Genomic DNA, 22071 nt, shown 5'->3' with positions numbered 1-22071 from the left:
GTGTATGGCACCTGGAACCAATGGTGTATTGGACATGGCCAACATGCAAAACATGCTTTGTCCTGAACACCACCATAGCAGAATCACAGAATCATAGAATGGCCAGGGTACAAAAAGACCTTAAAGGCCATCTAGTTACAACCCTCTGACATGGGCAGGGACACCTTTTACTTGCCCAGGTTTCTCAGAGCCCCATCCAGCCTGGCCTTGAACACCAGGTTGGGGTGTCCATAACTTCTCTGGGCAAGCTGTGCCAGTGCCTCACCACCCTCACAGGGAAGAATTTCATCCCAATTTAAACCTTATTTCTTCTAATTTAGACCTGCCCCCTTTCAGTTTGAAATCATTGCCCGTTGTCCTGTCTCCATAGCTCCTAATGAAGAGTCCATCTCCTGTTTCCCTTCAGATACCAGAAGGTGTTCTGAGGTCTCCATGCAACCTTGTCTTCACCAGGCTAAACAGCCCTAATTCTCTCAGCCTGTGGGAGGTGATCTAGACCTGGATACTGAACCATAGTATTGAATGATGATTTTTTGAATCCTTTGAAGGCATGTTCTTTTTCAGCCTTAAATTAGGCTAAATAGCTTTGATTTGAGGGTATTGCAAGTTAGCAACAGAAATCACTGACCTGGCTTGCCTTTTCTATGGCTCCTATCTGAGGGAGACTTGGTGCAAACATCACAGCTGGTGAGACAGTGGGGCACACCATCATTCTGAAAGACCTTTGCACAGTAAACATAGAGGAGGATTAAATATTGAAATGCAGATGATAGAAGCTGGCCAATGAACTGTGCTGGTGGAAATCAAATACTAGTCTAGCATTTTGAATTCAAATAATTCCTCCCAATGAGGCCAGACAGGATTGTTTGCCTTTGAATCTGAGCACATGGACAGTAGTGGATGGTCCACAGGTTGAAAACAGTGTAGATATTTCTCCTTTTTATCATTAGTGGTTCAGAGACTGAAAAGGCAGCTACAAAATGGAAAATACATCCCTACAGACTCAAAAATGGTTATTCTTAATTTGCATCCCCACCATAACAACAGATCATTAGTGTCGGGTTCGGCTGTCTGTCTCTGCCTGGACACGGGTAGGTAGGTTCTTGGGTGGCATGCGTTTCAAAGGACAAGTCTGGACTCTTCAGCTTTTCGATCTTCAGATTGTTTATTGTTTCTTATCTACAAAATTTTCTGTCTGCCCAACAGAGGTCTGATCTGCAAGGCAGCCAAGGGCACTCGTGACCACCCACGGGGCGGTCATGTCTTTTTATACTAAAATCTACGTACATGATATTTACTTTTATTTTCTAATACTTTTCCCCCATGTTGGCAAGTACACTTTCACCATAAACCAATCCCCAAGTGCCAACATCACCACAGGAGATGGAAGACCAAGAAGAAGAAAGAAGAAGGACGAGACACGCCCTGATCCTTCTATCTTGTCTCCATAACTCCCCTGTACCAAAAACCTTAAAGTTTATATTTCACCCTATAAATGTGTCCCTTTTACACCCTTCACTCTAAAGTGATTCTCATGTCTTCAAACTGCTGTCACTTCTGTGGATGGATCAAAATCAAGCCACCAAGCACTCTTGGCAACATTCCAGGATTTCCGAGACCCCCAAGGGTTCTCCTGGCAACTCTGGACATCGGGAGCGATGTGCTGAGTTCCCACATCTCCCCCTTCTGTTTGCACCAAGAAGACTTCTTTGGCAACTTGACTCATGACACGTCGCACACATAAAAAGATGCATGGGACAATGAGCATGAGGACTAAGAGTATTATTAGAATATAAAATCTAATTTTTAAAAACCCTCTCCATAAGGGAGAAAGATCAAAAAATCTCGCTACATCATCAATCTATAACTCAGTGATTTTGCCGAGTTTCTTTATACTGTCTTTTATTTTTTGAATACTTTCATGAATTGATCTTGAATGATCTGAGAGATTCATGCAGCACATTCCCTCAAACTCTTCACATCCATGTCCATGAGTAAGCAATAGATAATCGATTGCTGCTCTGTTTTGAAGAGTTGCTTCTCTCACACTACTTATGTCTTTTAACATATCACTCAAAGTGAGAGAGACTGATTGAGCATGCTTGCTCAACCAACAACTCATGTGGTCTAGTTGAGTCAAGGCCACCCCCGACGCTGTCTGAGGTGAGAAAATTGCTGCTGCAATTCTCTTTGCTTTGTCTCAGGTGTATACTTCATCATCACAGTTTGCACTGTAATGTTTCAAGGACCTTTTCTCTTTGTGTTTTTGCTCTCTCAATACTTTCAAATCTGGTGATAACATCGAAATCTTCTTAATGCTGCATGGACTTCCCTTGGCATTTGCAGGAATGCCGTGCCAAATTCTGTCTCTACAAATTAAAAACAACTCACGTGGCAATTGCACTGGGACCTGGATTAATCTTTTGGCTGTCGTCTCGGTGTGATTGCACCAAGCTGACGCGTTTCTATAAAATTTGTGATTTGGAGTGACATCAATGCTTTTGTTTGTCCTTGACACATTCGAAATTTCGAATTTCATGCATAGTTCTATTGTTGTGGACTCGAAAATTTCTAATTCTTGCGGTTCGGTAGAAGCCACAGGTAAAAGATGTGTCCAAGCACACCATTCATTCAGAGGATCTTTGATGACTTGCGAAATCTCCATTGGAGAATGCCCTGGAATTGGCTATTCGTCCACTGGCAACTTAACTATGCATGCTGTGAATGGTTTCCCTGGTTTCGAATGTGTCAGGCAGATACTTTCTAAGTTCGCTGCCTGGGCTAAAGTTTCTTAAACATTTTGTTTTGGTTGATTGATGGGTAGATTTGCTCCATTGCTTAAAGCAACAGATGAAAGCATGAGCATCATGAAGCTCATGACTTCATCTTTATGAAAAATCATTGTCACGCTCTCACTCTAAGCCACAAAGGAAAAACCCCCAAAGTTTTTATTCTTTTTGTCTCTCTTCTGTGTCGTTGCTTACAACTTGAGTTTCTTCTTCCGTCTGCGTGCTCGTTTCTCTGCTTCTGGGATCTGTGCTCTCTTGCTCTCTTGTCTGAAATGGCTTCACGTGTCGCACTGACACTCACTTCAGACCTCGCCTTGTGGAAACACAAGCGAAACTCTTGCTCTAAGTGATTAGTTTGAAAGGACTTTCTATTTGTCTTGTCTCTGGGTTTCTGATCAAAACCAAAGGATTCTCCCTTAGTTTTGCCTGAGAGCTGTTTGAAAAATGCCTCACGATTGGTGGATTGGGTTCAGAAGACGAACTCTTAAGAAAATTTAACACATACAACGCTTTGTTTAACTTCATGTGTGGTGTCGCCTCTGGCTCCCCCCTTTTCTCCCTGTCCAAAAGGGATTTCAGGGTGTGGTGTGTTCTTTCAATGATTGCCTGACTTGTGGGTGAATGTGGAATGCCAAATGTGTGTCTGACACCCCATCTTTTCAGGAATCTGTCAAGCACCCTGCCTGTATATGGTGGACTATTATCTGTTTTTATTTCTTGAGGTACACTTAATGATGCAAACGCTTGTAAAAAATGTCGACAAGCATGTTCTGCTGTTTCCCCTGCATGTGCTGAAGCAAAGACTGCCCTTGAGAATGTACCTACTGAAACATGAACATTTTTGAGTCTCTCAAATGATGGATATTTTGTGACATCTGTTTGCCACAGCTGAAGACTTTGCAGTCTTCATGGGTTGACTGCTCTTGTTGAAGCAGGTGTTTGCACGAGTTGACAATCTGGACAAGCACTAATGATTTCCCTCGCCTGAGTTTTTGTGAGACGAAAGGATTCCATCAGCGCCTGCGCATTTTGATGAAAAAATGCATGACTCAGTCGTGCTTGCTCAAAAATGTCCGGAAGTGTTTGTGAAATGGGCATTGTCAATCTGTCTGCCTGAGCATTCCCTTCCGCTAGAAATCTTGGAAGTGTTGTGTGCGCTCTGATGTGAGTGATGAAATATTCTTCTTTCCTGCTTTCTAGTACTGTTTCATGCTTGCTAGATAGGAATATAAAACTTCGTTGCTGACTTCTTTCAAGAGCGAACCTTCCAATCGCTTGACTACACTTGCAATGTATGCAGAGTTTGTGACCAAATTGAGCGGTTGTTGGAACAACTGAAATGCTCGGACAACAGCTGCCAATTCCACAATTTGTGGAGAGCCTTGAACCGTCTTTACATTTGATTCTCATTCTCTTGTCGTTGAGTTCATCTATGTGATTACTGACTTGTGTGTCTTTCTTGAGCTATCAGTGAACACTGTGATCCTGTCCAGAGGTTCTTCACTTATTTTTGGCTTTGCTCTGTAGCATATCTGTGACTGCAACATTCTATGTTGCGGAAAGTTGATTGTGCAAGCTCTTGGAAAAGCTAACAATGCAATTAACAAATCTTTTGATTTCTGCATCGCTTAATCGAAATAATCTTTCTTTAAAGGTAGATAAATCTTTGAAAATTCTCGTCTCGCCATTGTCAGTAATCTTGTTCTCCCCTTTATGATGATCTGTGCTGCCATCTCTAAATCTGTCAGAATTGTCTTTGAAGGCTTATACGGTAAGAAAATCTACTCTATGATTATCAAAGGATCTCTCTGAGACGCATCTCATTGGAAGATCAAACCACGGAATTGTGCTTTCTTTCTCAACACTGCTAATTGGAAAGGCAACGATTCAACGAATCGATGTGCCTGTCTCTTCTGAATGGCATCTGTAACTTTTTCCAACTCTTTTTTCGCTTCTTCTGTGAGCGTTTTGGGAGATCAAATGTCTGCATCTCCTCTCAAGAGATTAAGCAATGCTGGAATGTCGCTGTTTGTGATTCTCAAAATCGACTTCATCTAATTGATTTCCCCTAGAAGTTGTTGTAAATCATGCAGATTGTTGACTTTTGTGCTGATTTTCATCTTTTGAGGCTTTATTGTTTTCTCTGAGATTTTCTACCCTAGATATTTCTAAGGCGCAATCTCCTGAATCTTTGAAACACTGATTTCTAGACCTGCCTTTTGCACTTCTGCAATCACACAGTCACGAGCCTTTTGCAGCTCTTGTTGTGTCGATGCCACAATGAGCAAATCATCTATATAGTGAATGATTCTCACCTATGGGAATTTCTTCCGCGCTGGTGACAAAGCTCGTGCCATGTACCATTGGCAGATTGTCGGTGAGTTCTTGAGGCCTTGAGGAAGGACCACCCAATAGTACTGCTGCAGAGGCATTTCTTTGTTGATACTTGGAACTGAAAAGGCAAGCCTTGGAGCATCATCTGGATGAAGCAGAATGCTGAAGAAACAGTCCTTGAGGTCAATGACCACGAGCGGCCAATCTCTGGGAATCATCAAAACAGATGGAAGACCCAGCTGAAGCGGTCCCATGTCTTCAAGAACTTCATTGATCTTCTTGAGATCGTGCAACAGCTTCCATTTGCCTGACAGCTTCTGTTCGATGACGAACACTGGAGAATTCTAAGGGTTGTTTGTTGGCTTGATGTGTCCCTTCTGCAACTGATCTTGGACTAGGGTTTTCAATGCACTCAACTTTTTTCGCTCCAGGGGCCACTGATTTACTCAGACTGGATCATCCGTTTTCTAAGTCAACTTCAATGTGGCGAGTGCCGCAGTGACCCCAACTAAAAATCTTCTTCGATCTTCGTGCTTCATTGTGCTAAGAGATCTCATCCCCAAACTGTGATTGGTTTCTGCACAACGAAAGGACGAATGATCGCTGCCTTGTTTCTTGGTCTCGTGACAACGATGGCATTCTCACTCTGCAGACACAGAGAAACTCCCCCTATGCCTGAGAGAGATCTCAAGGGCGCGATCAAGCTCTAGTTGCGAGGCTAAAAGATGTAGGATATTACTGTGACATCTGCCCCTGTGTCAAGCATGCCTCTGACTTCTATTGTTCTGTCTCCACAAGTTAATTGGCATGTGAGCATGGGTCGATCTCGACCTATGTGTTTTATCTATGTGGTATGTATTTCAACATGTTCCCTCAAAGGAAGCCCTTCTTCATCGAAGATTGACATGACTTCTTCAATGGCGTGTGGTGGCAGAGCAAAAGCTCTCGCGATCTGAGTGTTTTCCACCACGGTCAATGGTGGACGAAGTGCTTTTGCTAGAACTGTCAATTCCGTATTTTTGTCTGCAGAAACAACTGATGGATAAACAATAAGTCTAAGGATTCTGCTTCTGTCTTGTCTTATTATTAAGAAATCTTGTTTTTTGTATGAATCTCTGCGGATCCCTGTTGGAACTTCTGCATGACTTTCATCCAGAAAGCAAATTAATTTGGAAGTTGCCAGTGTGCACTGTGCTCCTGGTGGAAGGAGTTCTGGGCCACTTGAGAATCGACTGAGGAGTTTGCTGAGGGCGTCTGCTTGACGATCTCCGATGACTGTCTTGTTGGTTGTTGTGTCACCACGCGCTGACGGTTTGCTGGCGCGCTCTTTCTCCCGTTTCCCGGAAGTGGTAAAGGATTCCCTTCTACATCTGTCTGGGAATAACATTCTTTCACAGAGTGTCTTCCTCTTCTGCACCACGCACAAAGTGGCTTTGCAGGTTTTTGTGTCTGCACTTGTGCATGCGCTTGTGGACAATTCTTTTTCAAGTGTCCAAACGCCCCACATTTGTAGCATTGTCTTCCCGATGGATTGTTCTTCTTTTGGATGGTTGCAAGAACTTTATTTATGTTTTCATTCTGTTGTTGGAGTACCTTTTTCAGCATCTTTTCAACTACCTTGTCCTTATCTTCTGACTGCTTCTCCGGGTTTCTTCTTATCTGTTCTCCCCACTCTCCTCTCTCATCCCTCACGATCGACGCGACATGCTGAGGTGTTCTCACTCTGCTGCATGCCTCCACCATCTCTGCTAAGGATGGCTGTCTTGGCATTGCGCTGATGACTCGTTGACAGTCTGGGTTGGCATTGCCGAAAGCTAGACTTTCCATGAGAGGTTGCTTCGCCTCGTCAATCGTCACTTGTCGATCCACAGCTTGCAAGAGTCGATCTATGAAAGATGAGAATGGTTCTATGGGACCTTGCCTGACGCATGAGAATGGGATGTCTGGAACTCCCGCCGGAGCAATCTGCAGGATCGCTTTGCGTGCTGCTTCTTTGATGTCATTCAACACCTGTCGTGGAAGCCGTGCTGTTTGCTCCACTGGATTATCTGGAGGATCTCCTGCTAACTGTGCTTCTGTGAGGTTTGCGTTTGGCCCACCTTGATAGCTGGCTCTCAACTCTGTGAGATATCTTCTCCATCTTCTGTCCCAGATAAGACTTTGTGTGTCAGTGAGAATCATTGACGCAAGACATCGAATGTCAAATGGCGTGAAATCATACGTATTGAATGTCCCCTTCAGGAGCTGTTTGAAGAATTATTAATTCAGACTGTTGTTCTGAATGGCCTTTGATAAGTCTTTGATCACTTCATGACCCAACCTTTCCCACCTTGGATTTTGACCTTGTGCATCATATGTCACTGGCATTATTATGTCTCCTGATCCTCTGATCAGACCCTTTTCTTTTGATAATTCGTTTCTAATTTCTTTCCAGTCTATTGGTTCTATCAGTCATTCTTCTTCCTCCTCTGGAAACTCCATTGGCCATTGCCTGCACAATGGAGTCGTGGAGGCTCTTGGTGATCCTTCGCTCCATGTTCTTTGACTTGAGGTTTTCAGTCTTGCTCCTAAATCTGAAAAAGAAACTTGAGGTTCTCTTGAACGCGTTCTTTTTGCTGCTTCCGCTGCTGAAAGCATCCATGCTGGAATTCCCTCTCTTGCTGTAATGTGTATCATTTCTTCTCCTTGAGGCTGTGCTTCATCTGAGCTGTCTTCAACTTCATATGATCCTGAAGTTGATGGAAAATTATCCTTTTGTTGTGTTGTTGTTTTTGTTTTCTTTAATGTGGTTCTCTTATTATATATCGTTGGAAAAATTGTTGCATTATTGCAGTTTGGCCAGCAGGTGATGTGGTGGCGCTGTCGAGCAGGTCCGACATGTCCTGCAGTGTGGTCATCCCTCCACGAGGTGGCGCTGTCGTCTGCCTGGACGACCGTGATGACGACACGAACTCGATCGGTTCCTGCTTAGCAGACTGCAACGCTTGCAATCGTGTTTGAGACCGAGTTTGCATGGCTGTTAACTGAGCTGGCATTGAGGGTTGAATACTTGAATGTTTCTTTTGAGTGGAAGAGGTTTGAACCATAGGGATTAAGGCTAAAGGCATCGGGACCGGAGAGGGGGTGGAGCCCTGGGATGTCGAACCCCGAGTGTGGCCCCTCCTCTTCACCTGAGACGTCACAGGGGATCGGACCCGCCCCCGTCCTCGCTCTGTATGCACCTCCCGCGCACGCATGCCTTCGGGAACGCCCCCTGCCTCCCCTGTACTGATGTCACTGTCTCCGTCCCGCTCCACCTCCGAAGTCTCCTCCCTATTGTCTGTTCCTGTCCCTCTCTCCTCCTCCTCTGACGCTGTATCCACACCCCCCGCCAAAGCGCGCGGCCCTCCCCCTGGGGGCACCCTCTTTCGCGACGCAATTCGAGCCGATCTCCACGTCCAGATTTCCAGGTCTGATGTCACCACCGTGCGTCCCCTGCGTCCCCCCACGGTAGCCTGCTGGAGCCCTGCAGCCGCCCTGCCCTTGCTACCCGTGTCTGACGCTGCCGCGTCGGTTTGACAGCCCTCCCCGGCTCTCCCGGGAGCCTTGCCCGTCACGCGCACTTTTGACACCGCGCCAGTCGAGATTGCAGCCGCCCTTGACGCTGCACTCGCAAAAGCCACACCAGAACCCGTGTCCCCCATCACTTCTGTGCCCCTCCTGCCAGCTGCCGCTGCCGCGCCGCCGCGCCTTCCGGGAGAGAGCACATCCCCCCTTCCCTCTTCTTCCCTTTCAACCCCCCTCCCCGACTCCGCCACTTTTGCCACCTCCTCTCCCTCTGACTCCTGCGAATCGGGGCGGTACGCTCCCAAAGAGCAACCTGTCTCCTCGATGTCGCTGGGAGAAAACCTCATTTCATCAGGGAGTGGAATGGTATCATCTGTGCCTGAGTCGGAGCCTGAAGCCCCTGCACTCTCTGGGGTCTCAGGACGCTTTGGGGTTCCCTTGGGTCTTCGGGATGGTGGGACTGAAGGCAATGACATTTTTCCTTGTCCCCCTTTCTCGGGCACTTTTTCCCCCGGGCCAATCGGGATCAGAGCCAATCTCCGTTTCGAGCCTTGCTCTCCTCCCTCTGTCCCTGTGGGATTCGCAACAAGTTGTTGCCTGGCTGACCCCCTAAATTGAGTCGAGGTCGCCTCTAACATAATTCTTGCTGAAGACAGCAATTTCAAGGCTGTTTTATCATCATTGGTGGCTAAAAAATATAGGTGTCTATTAACTTCTTGCCAAAAACCTACTTCAAATAACAAACGTGTCTCTGAGTACGGGTAATTACACCGCACCCACAACAATGACTCTCTAAGTTTTTTCTTTGGGATCCCCTTAGTGTGTGTGTCTGCCACGCCCTGTAGGTCGGACAGAATCTCTATTTGTTCCTGGGAAAGTGTACCCCCCATGTTCTTAATTCTTGACCTTCTCACCGAATTTGTCGTCAGAGCAGTCCGAAGGCTCCTGGTCACTGCCCGCAGATCACAGGAGATGGATTCGGAGGCGCCTTTCCGATTCCGATTTGGGCTGTCCTGCTACGAACTTTCTTCAGCCGAAGTGGAGTGCAATGTTCTCAGTGGCTGCTGTGTCTTCAGACTCTCCTGGCTGCTTTCTGGCTGCTTTCCTGAGGAGTTATCAGTGCTCTCCTGGGAACGAGTCCAGCTCGGGAGCTGCCCACTCGGCACTTCAAGGCTGCCCCTGTGTGAGAGGTGCACACCAGAGCTCACCGTGGCTCAGCAAGTGCCCTGCCGGTCGCCGCCGGGTAGCCCCCTGGATCGCCCACTGGGTGCCCACCCAGGGACGCCAAATGTCGGGTTCAGCTGTCTGTCTCTGCCTGGACACGGGTAGGGTGGTTCTTGGGTGGCACGCGTTTCAAAGGACAAGTCTGGACTCTTCAGCTTTTCGATCTTCAGATTGTTTATTGTTTCTTATCTACAAAATTTTCTGTCTGCCCAACAGAGGTCTGATCTGCAAGGCAGCCAAGGGCACTCGTGACCACCCACGGGGCGGTCATGTCTTTTTATACTAAAATCTACGTACATGATATTTACTTTTATTTTCTAATACTTTTCCCCCATGTTGGCAAGTACACTTTCACCATAAACCCATCCCCAAGTGCCAACATCACCACAGGAGATGGAGGACAAGAAGAAGAAAGAAGAAGGACGAGACACGCCCTGATCCCTCTATCTTGTCTCCATAACCCCCCTGTACCAAAAACCTTAAAGTTTATATTTCACCCTATAAACGTGTCCCTTTTACACCCTTCACTCTAAAGTGATTCTCATGTCTTCAAACTGCTGTCACTTCTGTGGATGGATCAAAATCAAGCCACCAAGCACTCTTGGCAACATTCCAGGATTTCCGAGACCCCCAAGGGTTCTCCTGGCAACTCGGCACATCGCTCCTGATGTCCAGAGTTCCCACACGTTAGAACTAAAATACAGATGGGAACTTTATAGCCTCTCAGAAATGAAGCAGGAGTTGGCCAATGGGCCTTAGCAGTAGCTACAAGTTTTTCAGCATGAGGCATCTCAAAAATATTTTAACCGTACAGTACTTTTCTGTGTTATGCTTTTATCTCAAGGAAGCATGCAAAAAAAAAAAAAAAAAAAAAAAGAAAAAACAAAGAAAAAAAAGCACAAAGTATATATATATTACATGACTAAGATAATAAGCAAAAGCTGTAACATATATAGAAACAGAACCCATGGTTTTTAACTTTCAACCTTGTCTTCTCAACACACTCTCGAAAAAGGAATTGCTTCCCGATCTCCCTTGAAACATTTTGGAGCAAAAACCACTCTAAGGTCCTGATAGGAGTTTTGTTCAAAAATCCCTTCTTCTGGTTTTTCTGTCCATAAGCGGAGTAACGTGTCTGTGCTGGTAGCTGGCCAAAGGAGGTAGGAAGAGTAATCATCATCCACAACACTAGGGCTAAAGAAATTTTCACAGAAAATTACCTGCCTTATTACTTGTTCACGTGTTGGGTTGAAAGTTCAGAATCTGTTTCCATTTTTCCCATCCCTCATATGTTATATTTCACAGAATTCAAGCCCCTCAAACATCAGTCCTGCCAGAACAGCCCACCATGTGCTGTCACAGGGGATCAGCTGATGCCCACTGACTCTTACCAGTCTAGTGCTTGTCACTGTTGCAGATCAAGAACTTCTGAATAGTTTTGATTAATGCTCTTTGAGTGGTTGCAAACAAGAAAAGAAGGACTAGACATTTGCATGATCAAATCCCCTGATGGAATAAAAGTAGGAGCATAATAAATGTATTCATTGTCATAAGAAGGGAGATGAAGGGTCCAGAAGATTACTTGCATACTTACTGTTCTAAATCCTTTGTTATCTGGCAAATTGCAAAAGATGCCAGACTTTCACCAAAATTCCCCTGTAATCCCCTGTAATTCTTCTAAGACAAACCTGTAAAAATCCACAATTTCTTACCCCACCACTGCTAAAATTCAATTGAGAAACAAGAAAAAAAAAACCATCAAATAACTAAATCTCTGTTCCAATTTGCTTTCTTAACATATTCTTTATCTTGTATTAATATGGCAACCTTTTCTTGCTTTTATAGATTAGAACCAAATTCTTAAAGCTATAAGGAAACACAGGTTCACTATAGCTGATTCTGAGATACAGAAGTCCAGCAAGGAGTTCAGATGTCAAAAGAAGTGTCTGTACAACAAGATTCAGCACAACATTGAGACATATTAGCTATTGTTGAAGAAAAGCAGCCAAACTGAAACCTTTTAGACTTCTATACTATCAGGGGTGCCTGCTTCCAGAACCTGACCTAAGTTGCTGGAAACTAGCTGCAATATTATTGTAAACAATGCTGTGAATGTAGAACATTGTAATTCTTGCTGTGAATGTAGTAATTCTTCTCTTCCATTGAAAACCACAAGTGGAGTCATGTCACCTGTCTTCAAAATTGTGTATTTCCTTGCAAACTGGTAAAATAATGATAAAACAAAATGTTCTGTTTAAATGTAATAATGTTCAAAATGAAAAAAAAATCCATTCAGATATGATCTGCAATAATACAGCAGAGTGAAGATGAACCAGTCTGGCCTACAAAATTAAGTGAAGCAGAATTTAGGAATTTGGAACACCTTACGATGTAATATTTAAAGAAAAAAAGAAATAAAATATAACCTACCCAAACTCAATCAGTGATGCACAGACAGATTAATTATTACTATGATTACTACTAGAATTTCTTTCATTCTCAGACAAGAACTTCAATTATCCTCTTGAATGCATGGAAGATTTTTGGAAAAGACAGCAGGCTTCTTCTTTACAACATATTCCTCAGAGCTCCAGGAGATAAATCATTAGAGCTATGAGGATCTTTCTCTCTGTAAAACTCCCAGAGCCAATATTATATTCCTTTAGAGATTCTCAGCGCCCTGGGTGACTGGTGGATAGTCTACAGCCCCAGTACATCAGCCAGACGCTTTGCCTTATTTTGTATGGCTACTGCAGCAAGAACACCATCTATACTGGCTTTCTATCCAAAATATATGCAAGGCACAACAAAGAATATACCCAAAACACTGAGCACAGCTTATGGCCTTCAGAACAAAAATCTCACCATGGCAATACTGGATCTTCTGATCCAAACCATCAGGAAACATTACTTTAGAGGTGAAAAATGCTTCTGTGTATTGTACAAAAAATAGGTATGTAAACCAGAGTTGCATGACCCAGTATTTCTATTGAACTGAAAGTATTTTGATCAATATTATGGATCCATTTCTTTTCAGTACATTTGGTAAAAAATGTAAAGTATTGTTTAAAAGAAATTATTGGGTGCCTACCATGTACTATGGATTAGTTAAGGTGTTGGTTTTGCATGGCTTGGTTTTTGGTGGGGAGGGAAGAAGCCAGCCACAGAAGTGATTTTTTGTGAAAAGCTTCTCAAAGCTTCCTCCAATGCCTGGCAAAGTGAATCCCTGCTTGGTACTAAGAACAGACATGCTGCTAAGCCAATTAGAGAGCTGGTTGCGCCTCTGTGATATATTTAGGAAGGAAATCAAAACTGCAGCCAGTTAACTTTTAAGTTTGCAAGTTTTTAGGTTGGCACCGCTTCTGGTTTGAAAGCAAAACCAGTGTGAGACTCAAAGTCAGAAATACAATTTATTAGGAAAAGGGGAAAAAACCCAATTACATGCAATAATACAAAAGAAAACACCACTGACAGAGTCAGAATACAACCTGACACCCTGCTAGTTAGGGTGGTGGCAGCAGTCCGGATGAAAGGGTCTTCTTGAAGTGGTGATCCTGTAGAAACCATCAGGTAGCTCTCATCCTCTGGAAAACCAGCAGGTAAGGGTGGCCATTCCTCTGAGAATCCAGTGGAAAGACTGATCGTTCTGTCCCACAACCCAGATTATATCCAGCTGGGGATCCTTAGCTCCTCCCCCATGGGCAGAACATCTCACAATGGGCTGATATTGTTCTGAGTCATGCGGTAGGTCCTTGATTACCCATTAAACAGAAATGGCTCTTGGAGGGAGTTATCTCCGAGTCACATGGCAAGACATTGATGGGCCCATTAACAGGAGATAAGGAAAAAAACAATGCCCCTCCTGGTTTCAGCAGCTCTCGAGGATGGGAATATAATACATTTTTATATTGTAACCTAGAACAATATGGGATGCACGTTTTTGCATTTGCAGGAAGCTTGTATGGATTTGAAAAGTATTCTTATAGCAGAGGCACAAAAGTATTCTCATACCCTTTTTAATCATCTTCAAACCAAGCAATTCTCACAATAACCTAACACATGAATGACTTGCAAGTGAGTTGAAGAAACACAGCAAAGATAAGTAGTGTTCAACTCCAGAGAATCGTTTAGGGACACCATACCTTTATATACCTTTATATACCTTTATATACCTTTATATACCTTTATATACCTTTATATACCTTTATATACCTTTATATTTTAAATCAGGAAGCATGGATGGACCCTTTTTTTCCCCTTAGTTGACTACAGAACCAGTGGGCCCTTGCAGGAGGGTGTTTGGATTCAAGATGACACTGGCAACTAAGAGCATGGCTACATAGAAGGTGCTACTTTTAGACCAGAACATTCAACTACTTAAAGGCAGATAGGAGAATAGCTGACTAGTGACAGCTCTGACTGGAAGAGTCTGTGGCTTACCCAGTGAGAACAATAGTAACACATTTCAATTTAAAAAACCCATTCATTTCTGAGGACCAAGCATCAGTAAAAATAAAATGTCAAGTAAAGACATCCTAGTGCTCTTCTTATCAGAAGCATGTTCCTCCATATGAGAGTATTTAGGAAAGGGCAGTCCATTCATAAAGAAGGGTGTGCCAGTTAAAAAACCTGTAGAACAACACAAGACAAATTTACACAATATACATCCTCAAATGCAACATGAAGAAATAATCATTTCAATCTTCCGTGGAATTAATTGCATTTTATTTGTTCTTTTCATTTCAGCTGCTAAAAAGTTATTTTTAAGACTGAATTTTATGAATTCAGCAAAGCTATCTTTTTGAATGTCTGCAAACCCCTATTAAACACTGAGGTGACAAAGAGAACGGCAGTGGAAGGAAACCTGGTCCATCTCCCCCTCCTTGAAGCTTTAGGCCAGCGAGTGATTAGAATTTAGTCACTTCATTTGAGGTAAATAGCTTTACCAAGATACAATATTATCCAGCCCTTATCTTTCCTTTTGGAGCTGATCCACTTTGTAGTCATAAATTCTTGACTCGGTGAGAAACAATGGCATTACAGCCATGGATGTTAAAGTGCACTGATGGGAAATGAAGTTTTCATCTTCAGGTCCTTGCTTCAGTAAATATTCCAAATTCATCAGAAAGTTCAAAGACCAGTAATCCCCACTCAAATGACCTAATTCAAATAATCTACGCATAAGAGACATCAAGCAGGTGCTCTCATCTGTTAGGGGAATACCCAGCCAGTACATTATTATCTAGTTAGGCGGCAACAATTTTGGAAATAATTTAATTTTTTCTATTGCAAGTGAATGGTCAATACATTTTATTACTGGATAAGGTAAAAGAATGTCTTCTGCATCCTTTCAGAGGGGAAGCTTCCCTAGATCTAAAGCTGCTCAGCTCCATGATAGGATACTTTGTCTTAAAAGGGAACTCTAGTCTTTGTCCTTTTGGATTGCTTCCATAGCTTTTCACTCACTCTTCAGGTAGCTGTTAATATGTCCTGTTATCCCATGCAAACTTTTATGGGCATAGTCACTGAACAGGTATGTATTCCATGAAGTCCACAGGCCCTGTTGAGATGCAGCCACAGGTCTCAAGGGTGTTAGCAGATATTATTCTGAGGCCACTCCTAATGATGTTTGATGGATCATGGTGGCTGAGGAAAGTGCCCAAAGACTGGATGAAAGCAAATGTCACCCATCTTCAAAAAAGATAACTAGGAGGACTTGGAAAAGTACAAGCCCGCCAGCCTCATTTTTATCCCCAGGAAGTTGATGGAGCAGCTATTCCTGGAAAGCATTGCCAGGCACATGAAGGAGGACAAAATAATGTAGTCAGAATGTATTTACCAGGGGAACTTCATGCTGAACAACTTTTTAAACTCCCCTGATGAATCAACTTGCCTGGTAGATGAAGGGAATATTGTCTGCCTGGGCTTCAGGGAGGTTTTTGACATTTATCTACATGGCAGCACACATACATACCGGAAGGAATAGTGCAAAGAGGAGGGAACCAGTGTCTTTTCAATGATGCTCAGTGAAAAGACAAGAGGCAGTGGGCACACACTGAAATACAGGAGATTGCCTCTGAAAATCACAAAATGATTTTTTACTGTGAGGGTGACTGAACCACGGCACAGACTGCCCAGAAAGATGGTGGAGTCTGGATCTTTGAAGACATTAAAAGTACACCCAGATATAATCCTGGGCAAGAGGCTCTAGGTATCCTGGTTTAAGCAGGGGTGTTGGACCTGGTGAGCCCCACTGACCCCTTCCACTCTCATTCATTCTGTGCTAGTGAATTCTCTTAGAGATGCATTTCAAGCACTGGCATGACAAAGTTCTGTGCAGACAGAGATCCAAATAGACATGGGATCTAAGTTTCTTAAGTAGTGTTCAAGAAGAATGTAAAACTCTGAGATATGTGTCTCTTCCATAACTGAATCCCTTCCATGGGAAAATTCCCCAGCTATAGAAAGATCTTCTGATATGCATGCTTAAGACTGACACTGGCTGAGCAAATGTCTCCCCATGTGTGTTTAAGACCAGTTAGGATCTTCACCAATAGTGTTGTCAACATAGTCACAGAATGTATATTGTTAAGAAGGGACAACTTACATCAGAATGGCAAATATTGGTCCACAAAATGTACTAATGTATGGGAATTATCTACTTGGGTTCAAAATAAAAATAAAGAGTTAGTCTTTATTTAACTATTTCATTGGAATATTGATATGGGAAGAAAAAGACCTAAGTCCTTAACTTTCTTAACTCTAACAAAGATTTTAAAAATTCCTTGTAAAAATGTATCATAATTATCAGACTATGAAACAATTTTAGTTGGGATATAAGTTCTAAATTTGTCTAGATAGTGGCAAAGAAGCCAAGAAAATAGGAAAGAAACAAAAAGAGAGAAAAAGAGTCAGCTTCAGTCTGCAAGCTCGTTCTTGAAGTAGTCTGCTAGATAAAGGAGCGCCCAGTTGAATTTCCAATGTATTCATGCACTTGATTCAGTAACTAGTCAATGTAAAAACCAATCCTTTTGTACAACTTCTCCCAACAACAAAAACTCCAACAGGCTGACACCATCATCATGCCTGTCCCAGATGTATTTAAAAGAGAAATGATGCTTTCTTGAAAATCTACTTGCATAAAAAATGCAAGACATAGGAGGGATTCTCCACATTCTCATTCCTCCATGTAGCTTGAAAGTATATTTGATAAAATATGCAACAAAGCACATGATTTATAAGGTAGAGTAAAATGGATGATTTGGGAATTGATCTCTTGTTGATATTAAACTTCATATCCACTCTCTGTGAAGTTTCTCAAACAAATGATGGAGCTGAGGCATGAATCTGCCACAACAAGTGTTAAGCAAACATACACACTCCCCTTCACATGCCCCCCTTCCACACACACCTAGGCACACACAGAGGTCAGCATAGCAGATCATGAACACCTTGGAAAAGAATGAAATGCTAAATCCTCTCTTTGTGGGCAAAATAGCTGGTGCAATAATTCAAATATCTGGTACAAAAATTCTTTTTAATATCTACCTCCTATTTAAAACACAGCTTTTCATTTAATTATATTTACGTATTTTCATTTAATTTGTTTCTTTAAAATTATTTAGTTCTCATGTATTGTATGTCTAGGAATATTTTCTTCTAAAAATAGGAAAAAATAGATTATATCTTTTCAGAAGAAAACATTGGTTTTTACAATTTTAAACCATCATGATATGGAAGAATTTTTTTGTCCATCACTAAGGTAGAAGAAGTATTTGGATCACAGATCATTTACAATGAAATACTTTACATTTTTAAGATGCTTTCAATCAATTTTGATGCTCATTGCTTATTCATTGTAAACAGTAATTTTTCAGTGAAGGGAAAGTGTTTGTGGTATATCTACATTATGTTCAAACCCAATTTCTACTAATGGCCAGGCTGAACTCCAGTAAATAATGTCCTGAATGATATTTTCCCGCCTTCTTTGGCACTTCATGAAATCCTAACATGATGAAGTGTTGAAATACAGAGATTTTCTCTCTCTAGAGAGTTTCCCATGTTGAAACCCATCCCATGTATTTTATGCTGTAATTCTTCTCTCTTTTAAAATTTGATGTCTTCTGCATAGTTTTCATGAACCTGTTACAGTTGCGAAAATCACAGATAAATGCAATTTTGTACAACTTTGAATTTACCCCAAGAGCTGAGAGAAAACTTGCTCCTATACTTCAATCTGAGTTTCTTCTATATTCAGACTTTGTTTCTCTACCATCAAGAGTCTCCTTTGTTGCTGCTCAAAGCCCCATCCAACCTGACCTTGAATACTTTCAGGGATGGGATATCAACAAATTCTCTGGGCAACCTGTTCCAGTGTTCCAGCACCCCACAGAAAAAAATGTCTTCCTTTCATCTAATATGTGTCAGAAATAATAAATCTAGGCATGTAAACTTTGAGGTAAGGTTTGAAATTCTTTTGATTTGAATCACATTTTATATGAATACTGACTTACAGATGACTAAAATATGTTGATGGGCATTTGAGCTTGACACTTTTTGAAAAAGTGCATGGAATTTAAAAGTAAAACCAGTAACATTAAAAACTTCTTGCCATTTTCTTTTTCCTCTGATATTCAAAATTGCATATGTCAAATATGTGTGCTTCATATAAACCTCTCAGACACTCTCAGAGAAAAGCTTTTTTTTCAGATTAAGCTGCTGTTTATGTAGAACACAAGTATAGTGGAGGTTTTTCTGGGCATAGGGGGAACACCTTCTCATTGGATTTGTGTGCAGAATGCATTTTATCCAAACTGGAAAATTGATCCCAGCTGTGTTCTATTCATCATTCTTACTGCATCAGGCCTGAAGATTCTGTGAAAAGTAGCCTGTGAGCCTTGAACATAGCTCATGTGAAACAGATGAGAGGTGATGGAGAAGTTGAGGGAGAGAATAAAGAGCATATGGCCCAGTACAGACACCAGAAAGTACTTCTTCATGTGATCCACAGCCTGAACAATTGTTTAGCACCCTTTAAAGGCTGTGTTTGACAAGCAGGGCTGAAGCAGGTCTTCAAAATATCTGGGACATCAAAATCCATTGAAGCCTGGCCAGTCACCTTGCTGTTGTTAATTCACCCTCCATACCAGCTGATCAGGCCTAACAATGCTGCTGCAAAAGTATTGTGAAAAATGTAGGCATATTTTCACAGATGCAGGGGAAAATCCCCTTGGATGATGATTCCAAGGGATAACTTGATGGAGCAAGTTATGTAACCTTGCCTACTGTGCAATATCTAAGTTGGTTGAGTTCACTATCTATCAGAATCACTTTAGAAAATAAATGTTTGATCTACAAAAAAATATTTCATATGTCATGTGTACCTGCTTCATTTCAACCAATGAATAGGCTACGTTCCATCAGCAAAGGGTTTATGATCCTATCTTTCTTTAAACGGTGATAATTCTTTATTTTTTTCTAAATCAGATACTGTCTATTCATAAGATTCAGATGTCCATGGTTGGGGTGTAATTAATTTCACATGTTAAAAAATATCCTTCTTGTTATCTTTTTATTAAATTACTGACATGTAACATCAGTCTGAGAGCTGAAGAAAACCCCTGTATTTGCTGTTTGCTAAGTATCATTTATGTGATACAAAATCTACCTGAGAAATCCCACCCATACTTACCATGTAACACTACTAGTAATGCCTTCACAACCTTTTCTTCATCATTAGGTATTTTGGTGAAGTGAATGATTAGAACATAAGCAAGGGCATTTGTTCAAGATGCTCCAGAAAGTGCTGTGTTCCATTCTCTTCTTTGCTGCCTATGTTAGCACTGAGCTGCAAAAAATGAAAGATTACTAGGAAGAGTGTTACTTTTAGTCTAAATTTGTAAATTATGTTTGATTTAACCCTGTTAAATGACAAGGTGCTCTTCTAAAATATGGCATCTTAAGGGAAAAATTCAGCTTTAAAGAGGTTTTGAGACAGTTGCTTATGGAAAAAAAAAATCGGAGGCATCTAAGGTCTTTAGCCATACCATTTTGAAGATTGATTCAAAACACAGTTTCTTCATATAGGAAGAACAGAGGACCATAGATGCAACCCATTTGAAAATGGAGTTCTATATGTTTCTGGTTGGGATTACCAGACATCATTTCTTTTGAAGTCGAGGGACTACAGTTAGCTCTCCAATAATTTCCTTCCCTGAAATTCATCTGCATTTGCTCCTTTGTCCAGAGTTCCCATTTATAGTGATGGTATACTACATTTATGCATTAGAATATTCAACTGGAGTGTGTGACTCATACTTGCTAGTTAAAATTACCTGGAACGGAATAGATAGATACATTTGCTTGTATATAATAGTCTTATTTTGACAAGTTTTCTTTAGACAATGTTGAAGCAGCACTAGCAAATAGGAAGTACAGCTTGCAGCAGGGAAAGACACTCTTCTGCTTTCTCAAGTTTCCTGTAGTTAAATAGACGCCAAAAGGCTTTTAGTAGTACTACTACTGTCTTGTAGGAATACTTGATCTAATCCTACCTTTGATAAAATTACGAATGGGTTACTTTTCTACAAGTCAGAACATTTTTCTTTTAATAATATGTTTTTTGTAAGTTGGAAACATTAACTTGTGTACCAGTCACGTGGAATGTACTCCTACTTCTTAATAAGTTTCACAACCTTCTTTAGAAAATGTTGATTCTGTGTAACTACAAAATAAGAATTCTGGGTATCTTCATTCCATTGATGTAATTTTTTTTTCTGCCATGCTGTTATTGTTTTCTATCATTTTTACCAATAGAAATATTTTTCCTTGACACCTATGGAAAAGACCTATGTTTACTCAACAGTGCAGCATCAGTACATTGTTTAAAATTATTTCAGCATGGTCCAAACATATCTGACAGCTAGACAGCAGAGGTTAGCAACAGTGAATGGGAATAACTTCTGAACCGTTTCAGTAGATTTCCCGGGAAGGGCTTGCTTTCTGCCACTGCAAATTTTCCCAGAGATATTGTCTAGTTAACAGTTGCATCAAAAGAGCATTTTTGCACAAACCTTGGGGCAAGCTCTGTCTCAGATTTACTAGTGAATGCAAAGAGGGTGAAAGTGCTGCTTCAAAGCCCTCTGTGTGCTTTCTGTACCAAGAGGGGGGTGACCCCAGAAATAAGTTCTGATCTCTCTTCAGAACACAAGGCATGTCATCACCTCATTCATCTTCTTCTGGGACTCATAGCATCCAACCATAGCATCTAAGGACTAAGAAGCTCTCTTGCTTGCTGAAGTGTGTTCAGCAAAAAAACCTTGTCTCATCAGCAAATTTGAACACAACTACGATCGAGTCAATTCCAATGCTAGCAGGGCAATACTCTACCCCAGTAGTAGCATGCCACTATTGGAAGACTGTGTAAAAATATTTGTGTACAAAGTAATCGGAGGGAAAAATAGAATTGGGAAGAACTGCACATTGTTCTGGAAAAAGCCTCCTGCCACAGTCTTACAGACATCGCTTGCTGGTATCATTTTTAATAGTTGGGGTTTTTTAAATTTTGTATAAGAAAAAATATTACTGCACCTTTATGTTTCCTTAATAGACGTACAGCCATTTCTTAATAGAATAGAAGTAAGCCATTTGAATATGTACAAATGGTCTTTTCAAATACATATTCTATAGCACACTGTGAAAGTAATTAGCTATAAAGAGAAATCTAAAGGTTTAAAAAGATTTTGGAAGAAAGTAAGTCTAAGGTGACAGAAGAAGAAGAAAACAGCAGTTTTCTTCTGGTGAAAAAAAAAAAACAGAGGACATTGTATAGTGGAGATGTATTATTTCACTTCCTGAAAAACTGAGTAGGTTTGCTATTGCCCATGGTTTTCATTAGGAAGGGATTCCTTTGGCAAAAAAACCTTCAAATTGACCTGACATAAATGTTATGACACTTAACTTCACCAATCCTGAAGAAAAATTCTCATCACTTGATATGGAAATCATGATGGTAATGGAGACAAGGATGTCTAAGCCATGCCATCAGGAATATAAAAAAGCATTAGAATGCAGGTAAGACTGAGCTCCTGAACTAGTGAGAAGAGAATGCAACAAAGACATTTTCCTTTAAGAGTCTTCAGGATGAAGAGCAGATCAAATTTTTTCATGTGAAGTATTT

The 22071-nt window shown here is 41.5% G+C and overlaps 2 pseudogenes; one reads left to right on the top strand and one right to left on the bottom strand.

Annotated features, from left to right (window-relative positions):
• Positions 1–7764, bottom strand: part of LOC136568462 (calpain-8-like) — a 55974-nt pseudogene extending 48210 nt beyond the window's left edge.
• A 236-nt stretch (positions 7765–8000) lies between these two features.
• The window catches only part of LOC136568461 (uncharacterized), a 29701-nt pseudogene continuing 15630 nt past the window's right edge, over positions 8001–22071 (top strand).

This window comes from Molothrus aeneus, chromosome 33, assembly GCF_037042795.1.
Source record: "Molothrus aeneus isolate 106 chromosome 33, BPBGC_Maene_1.0, whole genome shotgun sequence".
NCBI lineage: Eukaryota > Metazoa > Chordata > Aves > Passeriformes > Icteridae > Molothrus > Molothrus aeneus.
This window is presented reverse-complemented; position numbering and strand designations above follow the sequence as displayed.